Source organism: Bos taurus, chromosome 5, assembly GCF_002263795.3.
Source record: "Bos taurus isolate L1 Dominette 01449 registration number 42190680 breed Hereford chromosome 5, ARS-UCD2.0, whole genome shotgun sequence".
Classification (NCBI taxonomy): domain Eukaryota; kingdom Metazoa; phylum Chordata; class Mammalia; order Artiodactyla; family Bovidae; genus Bos; species Bos taurus.
Window position 1 is genome coordinate 321,634 of NC_037332.1, and position 11,984 is coordinate 333,617.

Sequence of the window (11,984 nt, forward strand, 5' to 3'; positions counted from 1 at the left end):
TGTGGACAGTCTCCAGTTGCCATTATGTTTTTAACCAAGACAGAGTGAACAGCTACTGATTTACCTTCCTGAGTGGACCGAGCAAAAACAACGCCGACAAAATACATTAAACAATGACTTTCATGACAAAGGATTTCAGGGAATGAAAGACAATGATCCTGGAAACATATGGGGTTAGCCTAAGGAATGCCCCAGCTCACTGCCTTGAAAGAATTTCCAGGCCCCAACATGGGGAGAAGGAATGGAAGCTGAGTTAGCCAGAATCCCTGACAGGAGGTGATGAAGCTGACAGTCTGGTGAAACCAAAGTGCGCAGAGTTCACAGATCAGAACCGTGGAGAGGAGAGAGTGGAACAGAGAGAAAAAGGACCTTGGAGATCTGAGGAGGAGCCCCTCAGGAATTCAGCAGAGGAACGAACAGAGCCCATCTGGGAGAAACCACCTGAGACCAGGGAGAAACCATCTGAAAAGACTATAGGAACCTGTGACTGGTGCCCACTCAGTTCCAGGAATTCTATCTATTCTCATGACCAGGCTGGAAAATTCCCAGGTACCAGCAGAATGAACAGGATAGTCAGCAAGGTCTTGCTTCCAAGGCAGGAAATAATCAGCACTAGTACCAGAGCCCCTCTGGATGCACCTAATGAATCATGAGAAGCAAGAACACAGAAGGGTCTCTGGAAAACTCTCAATATTTGGAAACTAGATCACAAGGATCTAAATAACCCTTGGATCAAAAAGGTAATGAAAAGAGAAAGTACAAAGTATTTTGAACTGAAGGAAAATGAAAACATTAAGACCAGCAGACAAGCTGATTCTAGAATTCATGTAGAAAGAAGGGTGAAAACTAAAACCAGATGGAACCAAACAATTGTGACCTTTAACCACCCAGCAAAGAGAGGCAACAGTTGGGCTTGAAGCAAGGGGGTAGCATGATGAGACCCGAATGTTTAAAAATAGGCAATAATTGCAATTGCTGTGCAGACCAAGGTTGTGCCAGGTGGAGTGGCAGGGAAAGAAGTCCTGAGATTATTTCAGTTACTCCAGTAGGAAAATGATGCTGACCTGACTGTGGGTGAAGGCACAGGAAAGAAGAGTCAACAGAAGGTACAGGGAGTGAGAGTATCATAGGCCTGTGGCTCAGAGTATACACTCACTTTCATGTCCTTTTAATGCAAAACAAACTTCTGAGATGCACAGCACTGTAGCATATCCCTGGCTCGAGAAGCAGTACTGACAAGGTGTGCATATATCACTCCTCTATACACAGACAGGCTTTCCGTTAACATTTACACTGCCATCCTACCTTTACACCCCACGTTGAGAGGTTCTACTTGCAATGTGGAATTTGTAGAGGAAAGCACGTCACCATCCTCAGAAACAGTCTCGGATGACTAAGTTCAGTCATCCAGTTTGTTCACATAATTAATTTGTTCTTTTACCTACATGTAAACAATACTGTTTCACAATGTCCTTAAAATATGTATAAATACACCAAGTGTACAGAGGTGATAAATCTCTATCAAAACAAAAAAAGACATTTCTTAAAAGAAGAGATTTTTATCAAAAGGATAATTTTATCAACAGTGTTTCTAAATGATGTGTTCAAAGTAAACTTCTCTACAACAAAGGAAGATTTTCGATTTTACCACGATTCCTTTGACAAAGTATTTTTGACAAGGATAACATTTTTGAAAGTTCTTTTTTTTTTTTTTTTACTATACCTTCTTCTTTTCATACGGTGTTTTCCTTGCAGGCTTAAAAGAACAAATGATTCTTTTCAGGCTAATATTAAATATTCAAAAATACAAACAATACCTAAACTTTTCTTTTTTATATAAACTCTTTGCATTGGCAAGTAATTATCTATAAAGCATGCAGAAATAAATAAGAGCAACATTAAAGGACACAGAAAATATATCAGTAATATTAATAAAGTATTAAAGTTAGATCCAAGGAAAAGGAAAAACATAAAGTTATTGCATTGTGTGATAGGAAACAGTATACCAGTGTTTTTTGCACCTGTTCTTTTCCATAAGAACTAACTTTTATGGCAGTATGACCTATCTGGGAGGTATTCCTTCAGTCCTTCTGAGAAAGAAATCCATTTGAATAACCAAGATATTAGCTTTTTGAGGACGTCTTATGCATCAGCCATGCATTATTAGAAGCACCTGACATGTCCTAAAGGCATTTTCATCCCCACAGTCATTCTGGGAGATAGGTATAGGAAGAAATGGAGCACACAAAGGCTGAGGAACTTGCCCAAGCCCATTCAGCATGTCACCAACAGACCCAGAATTCAAACCCAGGAAGTCTGGCTTCAACACTGCTCTTCCAAAATATGCTGAGAAAGTAATATTGAAAAGTCTTTTTAAGTAATATGACAGCAAATGAATCTTTAGTATTATTTCAGGTCTAGCTATGGCTATAAATAATGATTTCTGAATCTTAAAACATATTTCTCAAAAATTAAAAAGACTTCAGAGGTAGGCAAGCCTGAAAATCTACTGTCAATAAAGTTTTGTTTTTTGTAAAGAAATTCATCAATAGGCATTCATTCACCCATTCTGCTGTTTCACATACATCTGACATACATGTATTGAGCACACAATATGTGTTAATGACACACTTAGTAAAGGAAGCACGGGTTTTGTCATTTATATCTTTATCATGCAAAAGGAATAATTTGTGAAAGTCTGCTAATAATGGTTTTCTATTGAATATAAACACAATCTGCCCCTTTTCCCTGGAATCTATAAACAACTATGAAGTTAATATGATGTGATGTTTCAGAGCACCTTACAAAATCATAGCTACTCATCATGTTACTATCAACTAGAATCACCAAGGAATGGCCATCATCATATCCTATTCAGTATAACCTAAGTGTTTGTAAATTCACAATTATGTAATTTTTTGAAAATCTATATATGATAGAATTAACTTAAGCAATCATCTGCATATTCCATTACATAGAAATATTACACTTCAGAACCAATGAACAAGCCCTTACCATAAACTATACATGAACAGAAGTAGTATGTACAATTAGTTCACGGTAATAGTTTAAAGATAATGTCATACAATCAATAAGCTTTCTAGTACTGGAAATGCAAACAAGACTAAACTAAATAAACAGGCCCCCTGCTGGCTCATTTCCAATAGCATGCTGCTGCTACTGCTAAGTCACTTCAGTCATGTCTGACTCTGGGTGACCTCATAGATGGCAGCTCACCAGGCTCCCCCGTCCCTGGGATTCTCCAGGCAAGAAAACTGGAGTGGGTTGCCATTTCCTTCTCCAATGCGTGAAAGTGAAAAGTGAAAGTGAAGTCACTCAGTAGTGTCTGACTCCTAGCGACCCCATGGACTACAGACTACCAGGCTCCTCCGTCCATGGGATTTGCCAGGCAAGAGTACTGGAGTGATTGCCATTGCCTTCTCCCTCCAATAGCATACATACTCTAAAAGCTCCCTTAACATAAAACAAGTAACACCTGTGAACTCCACACTCCTCTTCAGTTACCATCCAGTTCTTCACTGCCTGTCCCAATAACATTCCCTACTGAATGTTACGTGTATTCATTACAGTCCAGCTTCCAAGGAGACTATTTACTGAAATGACTTCCAGCCAAAGGCACCGGTCCTCACCTAAACCTTCCAGCAGTGTTCATCCACTAGAGTTGAGCAATCTCTTGTCTTGGCCTGAGCACTGTATAATGCTGCTCTATTTCCAGAAGAAGTATTCAGTGCTAATATTTCTTCCCTTACAAACAAGGAATCTAGAGAATGTACCTGTCGTCACCCTGATCCACTTCCCTTAAAATGCTGTCATCATTCACGTGCAGCAGACCACCAGTCAGTGAATCGGTCTTCTCAAATATTGGTGCAGTCACACATTCTTCCGGTGTCCATTTGTCATCGTTCTTTTTCTTTACTTCCTTCCTGTGCACACCAGGATCGCTACTTTAAAAAGTCCACAAAAAGCCAATGTTTTCTAATAATTCAACTGATAAAAAATAAAAAAAACAACCAATTCTTATAAAATTCCAACTCTTACCCATCTTAAGTCATTGATTAATTCACAAGACAGTTACAGAGTACCAACCATATGCAAGAAAACAAATTCTTCCTTCAAACACAGATATGATTATGACACAATATGATATATACAACTTGACATATGAAAGTGATAAGTGAAATAAGGAAGGATTTGCAGAAGAAGTGAAGAAAGGAGGTCATGAGAAACAGAAAAGGGAGAAAAATCATTCTACTTGGAGATTTGAATGTGAGCACAAACATCAGGCACAGGGCATCTGAGTTGTTTCCGAGGAACCTGGAAGGAAGAGCACAAAATACATGGAAGAATGTAGAGAGATGCATATGGAAAGACACTGAGAAGAACCTCAAGGGTGAGAGGTGATTCACGTGATTCAACAGCAACAACCTTTCATCTTGGGGGCTCGTCCGGGATCCTTCAGGACAAGGTAAGGATGCTTGGAGCTTTAGTTCTTTGTTCTCTTAGCAAACACGTTTTCTGCTGTGCTTTACTAACTCTACCGTGTGCTTGTGTGAATGAATGGCATGCCCTGCGTGAAGCAAGTAAGAAGCCCTGCTCTGCAGTTCCACGGTGATCTCATATGGCTTACGGCAGAAACCTGTCAGGGCATTATACCGACCTGCCAATGCCAAGAGGCACCCAATGTCTCCTTCGGGAACCGACCAGAAATGGGCAAAGCATGTGGACTGAACTCTCCTTTCTCGGTCAAACTTTTCGGTCTCTTTGACCATTTCATAACTCCTTGGGAATTAGAAGTACTAACCTAATCTATTGGATCATAGACTTTCAAGGGACTTGTGATCTATACTGTTACTGTGTACTGTGGCTTAGGTCCCAAACTTGGATTGGTAGCCAATAAAGCCTAGCCTCGCTAGGAATTGAAAGTTCGGAAGTTAGATGGAGCTCTAGCTCCCAGAACATCTCTGAGGTTAAAGGTTACTCAGATTGGGACTGCGATGGTTTTTTTTTTTTTTTTTCTTTGGTAACACCGGCTCTTAGTGGATCAGAGGAGGCTGTTATACTGGTGTGGTGATGCTTGGAAAGAACATCTCAGTTTTATGTTCGTGTCGGTCTTATCGTAGTCAGGAAATACTCAGGGTCGTGCACAGGCACTCAAGTGATGAATGTTTCCCACAGCGGTCTTAGCTTGGGAGGCATTCCAGAAGGTTACTCTGATTCACCCCGGGTGACATCAGAGGCAAGCAAGGTTAAAGGTGAAGAGCTGGACGTCAAGTAGGGATGCTATCACGTCTACCCCTGGTACATCCCCACCCCATGTCGGTGGTAGAACCGGGAGGGACGAGTACGGCACCTGCGTTGGTAAGGGACAGACTAAGTCTGACCAGGAAGGAAAAGCCTTTGGTGTAACGTCTGTCTACACCCCCATCTAGAGCAGGGAGGGACGCCTCCAGTAGAAAAAATGGCGCTGGTCGCTTTTTTCCTCTCTTACAGGTGGGAGCTAACAATTCCAGCCTCACTCCTTTGAACTGTATCCTGAAAAACTGGGATAGATTTGATCCCCAGGGCTTAAAGAAGACACACCTGGTCTTCCGATGTAATACTGCATGGCCACGGTATCCATTGGAGGATGGCGAATGGTGGCCAGTTGGAGGGTCTCTTAAGTATAATACTGTTCTACAATTAGACCGGTTCTGTAAGGAACAAGGGAAATGGGTAGAAGTAGCATATGTGTTGCCCTTTTTCTCTCTGCGAAATATGCCAGACTTATGTCCTAAGGGTATAGATTTGGGCGTGAAACCTTCAGCTCCCTCCTGTCCTCTTACTCTGCCCCTGTACTGGGGACTCCAAACTGGGATTCAAACTGCCCACATGGAGGTCCAAACAACTACTGTCTCAGTACCACCTCAGACTACTCTGATTTCAGTAGAAACTCAGACCATCGAAGTAAGAGATGAGATGGAGGACAGGAGATAAAGAGAAGAGGAAAAACAGGTCTCTCCAATCTATCCCTGGGATCATATGCACAGAGCAGCCAGAGAGACTGAGGAACAGCCACACAAGCTGTTGCCTCTTTATGAAACACCCACAGGGAGAAATAATCAGTCTGTGAGAGTTAATAAGCCTTTTTCTTATCAAGAAATACAAAGAATCAAGGAGGATCTGGGAGACTATTTAGAGGACCCAGAAAAATATATTAGAGCTTTTAAAGGTGTTACTCTGCTTTATGACCTCCCTTGGAAGGATGTGATGTATATCTTGGGACAAACGCTGACTCCCAAGTCAAAGACTCAAGTTTTGGGAAAAGCGGTTGCTTATGGAGATGAATGGCTTGGTAATGAATCAGTAGGGAAGAGGGAGAACGAGATAGCGGCCCTCCCCACTGGGAATCAGGTGGTCCCAACTACAGAACCAGACTGGGACTACAACACAGCTAAAGGAAGATGGGATCAGAGTCATTTTGTTAGATGTATTCTTGAAGGACTTAGGCAGGCGCATTCTAAGCCTTTAAACTATGACAAATTGGCAGACATAGAACAGGAGAAGGAATCTCCTGGTAAATTCCTAGACAGACTGAGAGAAGGCCTTCGCAGATTCACTGAGATTGATCCCGAAAGTGAAGAGGGAAAAGTGATCTTAAAGGATAGATTTCTCACTCAGTCAGCTCCAGATATCTGCCCTAAGCTATTAAAACAAGCGTATGGACCAAATCAGTCTTTAGATACTCTGTTACAACTGGCTCAGACAGTCTATTATGGTAGGGAATATGAGGAAAAGAAAGGCAAAAAAAGACAAAGGAAAAGGCGGAAGCCTTCGCCATGGCTATGAAAAACGTTCTTACACAGCCTGAGAAAAATGCCCAAAGGGGCCCAGGTGAAAAGGGATGGGCTTGCTATTACTGTGGTAAGGAGGGGCACCCCAAGCGGGCCCTCAGGCATCTAAGCCGCCCCCGGCTCCATGTCCGATCTGCAAAGGACCACACTGGAAGAGAGACTGCCCCCAGAGGCGTAGGTCTCCGGGGTCAGACTCTCAAGACAATCACGACTGAAGGTGCCCGGGGGTCCCCACACAGGCTCCCGTCCTAATTACACCTGAGGAAGCCCGGGTATTAATAATTGTGGGGAGCCAATCCGTCGATTTCCTTTTAGATACTGGGGCAACTTATTCTGTGCTTACTGAAGCCCCTGGCCCACTTTCTTCCCCATCCACTTCCGTAATGGGACTGTCTGGACGAGCCAAAAGGTATTATTTCAGTTATTCTTTATCCTGCAACTGGGATTCTGTGCTGTTTTCACATGAGTTTCTGATCGTGCCAGAATCTTCCTCACCTGTTTTGGGAAGGGATATACTGAGCAAGGTCCATGCCTCTGTTTTCATGAATATGAAGCCCTCCCTTTCTCTCCCTAATTTAGTTGAACAAAATGTAAATCCTAGAGTATGGGCTGATGGAAAATCTGTGGGTCGAGCACAAAATGCTATTCCTGTAGTTGTTAAGCTCAAAGACCCACACGTACTTCCACATAAGAAGCAGTATCCACTGAAACCTAAAGTTAAGGAAGGGTTAAAATTCCCTCTAACAGTCCTTGCAACACTCCTATTTTGGGTATAAAGAAATTGAATGGTAAATGGAGACTAGTTTAAGATTTACGAATAATAAATGAGGCTGTAGTTCCTTTACACCCTGTGGTGCCTAATCCTTATACTCTATTGTCTGAAATTCCTGAACGGGCCAAATATTTCTCAGTAATTGACTTAAAGGATGCCTTCTATTCAGTGCCTTTGGTGGAAGAAAGCCAATTTCTATTTGCCTTTGAAGACCCTACACAGCCAGCTTCTCAGTTAACCTGGACAGTTTTGCCCCAGGGATTTCGTGACAGTCCTCACTTATTCGGACAAAGTTTGTCACGGGATCTACAAAACTTTAATAGATCTGAAGCAGTGGTGTTACAATATGTAGATGATATTTTGCTCTGTGCTGAGACAGAGGAAGCTTGTTCGCGAGCCTCAGAAGATTTCTTAAACTTTCTGGCAGACTGTGGTTACAAGGCATCAAGAGAAAAGGCTCAGCTTTGTCAACAATCGGTTAGATATCTGGGCCTAATCATATCATAAGGGACAAGGGCCATAGGTCTTGAGAGAATTAAGCCTATACTAAATCACCCCCTACCTATGACTTTAAGACAATTGAGAGGATTTGGGGGAATCACAGGTTACTGTGGCATTTGGATTCCGGGTTACGGGGAACTTGCCCGGCCTTTATATAAACTTATAGCTGAAACTCAGCAGGCCCAAACTGACAAACTGGTTTGGTCTCCAGAAACTCAAAAGGCTTTTAAGGTTCTTCAGACTGCTCTCCTGCAAGCTCCAGCTCTGAGCTTGCCCACAGGGCCAGAATTTAATTTGTTTGTCACTGAAAGAAAAGGTGTGGCATTGGGAGTTTTGACACAACCCCGAGGGCCTCACCAGCAACCTATTGCTTATCTAAGCAGAGAATTAGATGTAGTTTCACGTGGGTGGCCCCACTGCCTAAAAGTAATTGGGGCAGCGGCTTTATTAGCACCTGAAGCTTTAAAAATAATTAATGGACAAAATCTTACTGTACTGACTTCTCATGATGTGAGTGGAATCTTAAATTCTAAGGTTAATATTTGGACGACAGACAGTAGGCTTCTTAAGTATCAGTCATTGTTGTTAGAAGGACCAGTAAATAAGCTTAAAGTTTGTGGAAATTTAAATCCTGCCACTTTCCTTCCTGAGAAGGAAAATGAAACACCTGATCACGATTGTTCTCAATTCCTAACTTTGAACTATGCAGCTCGGGAGGATCTAAAGGATACCCCATTAGACAATCCTGACATGGAAATATTTACAGATGGCAGTTCTTTTGTTCAGGATGGAAAGCGTAAAGCGGGTTACGCAGTGGTGACTGCTGAACCGGTCTTGGAAGCAAAATCTCTCCCCCAGGAAACCAGTGTCAGTTAGCGGAGCTTGTGGCCCTGACCTGAGCTCTAGAGTTAAGCAAAGGGCAGTGGATGGGCCTGATAATCTATGTGAGCTTACCTCTGCTGACTCCAAATATCCTGAGTCTGCCATTGGATCCTCAAGACAATGTCTTCCTGTCCTGGGCTCACTCCTATGCTACATTCCACAATCGGTCTAACTGCTGGGTCTGCGGAGCACTCCCCTCTTTGTCAGTGAAAGGCTTCCCGTGGTGGACATCCCCACTTCAAGGAAAAGACTTTCTCCAAGTCTGTAAGTACCTTCGACAACAATCACATGCGATGCCTCTTCTTCATCTGATGACATCTACCAACCCTAAAATGGACTGGTGCAACATTTTGCCCTTTAACTATGGACATAATATGACTTTTAATTATGATTCTGAATGTTGTGTTTTTGCCGTTTGCTCTCTGCATCTGTAATTGTATAACTGGATTTGTTTCTAGCCCGCATGAAAGCTTTTAAGTTACAAATAGTTGCTCAAACTCCTGCTACTGCTGTAGCTTCCTCCAGCTACTATTTGGGGTCCCTGGATCAGATATCCTCAATATGAGGATTAGGAGAATATGTTGCCTCACCAATTTAGGGACAACGCCCCTTGTCAGCTCGGAAGTAGTTATGGAATGAGAATGATGCCCCTTTTCCCTAGGCAACATAATTCTCCTAAAAGAAAAGGGGGGAATGAGAGAGTCATTTCCTAGGCAGGTTGATAGGCAGTCTAGGGGTCCCCAAGGAGAGAGGGGTCTGGAATTCTGAAGGAGGAAGAAAGGACAAACTTTTTTTTCTTTCTCCACATTCCTTAGGATTATATAACAATAATGTATCCTGCCTAAGGACAGTCTTGGATTCAACTTTCTGTTATCTTAAAATGTTAATTATGGGAGTAGACCTGGTCTTTACAAGGATGTATCTTGCCTGAGGACAGTGTTATCTTAAAATGTAAATTATGGGAGTAGGTCTGATGAGGTCTTTACAACCTCCAGATATTCTTTGGTTATATAACTTCATTGTTAACACTAGCAAGTGGGTACTCTTTCTGCCCCCTTCTGATGCCTATGTCAGAAGCTTTCTCTATCTCCTTTATATTTTAATAAAACTTTATTACACAAAAGCTCTGAGCAATCAAGCCTTGTCTCTGGCCCCGGATTGAATTCTTCTCCTCCGGAGGCCAAGAATCCCGGTGTATTTGCGTGATTCAACAACAACCTTTCAAGGGCTACCCTGAAAACCTGGAGTCCACTGGCTAAGCACCTTGACTCTTAGACATGGGAGTCATAAATAGATTTACACTATATTTTTTGTTTTCTTTCTAAATACAATAATGGTGAATTTAGGGACTTCCCTGGTGGTCCAGTGCTTAGGAGTCCACCTACCAATAAAGGGGGAAGGCGTTCCATTCCTGGTCAGGGAAGATCCCGCATGCCAGGGTGCAACTAAACCGTGCTCCACAGCTACTGAAGCCAGCACCCTAGCGCCCACTCTCAGCATCAAGAGAAGCCACCACACTGAGAAGCACAAGCACTGCGGCGGCAAAGACCCAACGCAGCCAAAAATAAATGAAAAAGAGAATTCACAGAAAAAAGCCACACTTAATTTAGGAGGTATTTTAAATGACATGAGGCACATATACCATGAAAGAAGAAACCAAGGAAATATTTGGCCAGGAGAGGAGAGCTCACTTTTAAACCACCCACATGATGCGGCGACAGCAGCATCACAGCTCAAAGACCGATGCCTCATCAGTTCTCCCACCGCCATCAGCAATTTGGTCTCCCTTCATGGACATACTCAAAGTGCTAAGAGAGAAAAACCTGCCAGCCAAGAGTACTCTTTCCAGAAAAGTTGTCTTTCAGAAATGAAAGAGAAATAAAAACTGTCCCAAAGCAAACCTGATGGAGTTCATCACCACTAGTCCTGCCTCATGAGAAATGCTGAAAGAAGTCTCAAACTGAAATGAAAGGACGTTCATCAGTGACAAAACAAATTTAAATATACAACCCACTGATTAAGGCAAATATGCAGTCAAATCCAGAATACTCTAATATGTAACATGGTGGTATGTTAACAAAGGAACTCTATAATAAGGCTAAAGAACAAGAGTATTAAAAATAACTATATCTCTAGTAAAATATAAGATTTGTACATCACAAACATTAGCTCAAGTTAGAAATTATTTTATAGGAACATAACAAGGGACATGCTGTTAAATATTGATATAGGATTACTTATCAGAACCCTCATTCTGCATAGCAGGAAACTCCTGGTTGCTGTTTCCTCCACTCTTTCTCTGCTGAAACAATCCACTCTCATCAGCAGCATAGCACATGTTCTCTGATACTTCCACTTCACTACCTTTGTGCTTCTTTTCTTCTTCAACCTTTAATGGAAGTTTGACACTAAGAATAATTGCTATGTATTGATTATAAAGATCTTTGCTTTCAATTTTATTATTTGACTCAGTGCTCACCCTGAATTTAAGTGATAAAAATATTTTTGTGTTTATTTTAATTTTATCACTTACAAGTCACTGAAATTTTTTTAAAATCCGCTCCTTTCTGTTTGAGGAAAAGAAACAAAATTCCCCAAAATTTCAAAAATGGCTTTCTTAATAAGATGCAATTATTCATATTCAGTCTTCTCCATCTGACTGGCAGAAACAGAGAAATAAAAAGACAAAGACACAAAATCTGTCCTCTTTGGTCTTTACTACCTGGATTTTCCATTAAACAGCCGGATGTAGATGATGTGACACCTTTGCGCCTCAGAAAGGAAACATTCTTCTCTCTGCACTAAAGCTATTCTTTCCCCTCTGCCCTTTACAATTCTTTTTTCACTTGGATCCGGGAGATAGCAAAAAAGTGATGGTGTTTACTAAATTAAATGAACCAGAGTTTACTAAAACACAAGGAGCAGAATGAAACTGAGGAGTTGTTAGTGTGGAATTCTGGAATATAAGTAATGCTTCC

General features: G+C 41.7%; 1 pseudogene; it reads right to left on the reverse strand.

Annotated features, from left to right (window-relative positions):
• Positions 1-11,984, reverse strand: part of LOC101902293 (ankyrin repeat domain-containing protein 26-like) — a 77,064-nt pseudogene that overhangs the window by 6,024 nt on the left and 59,056 nt on the right.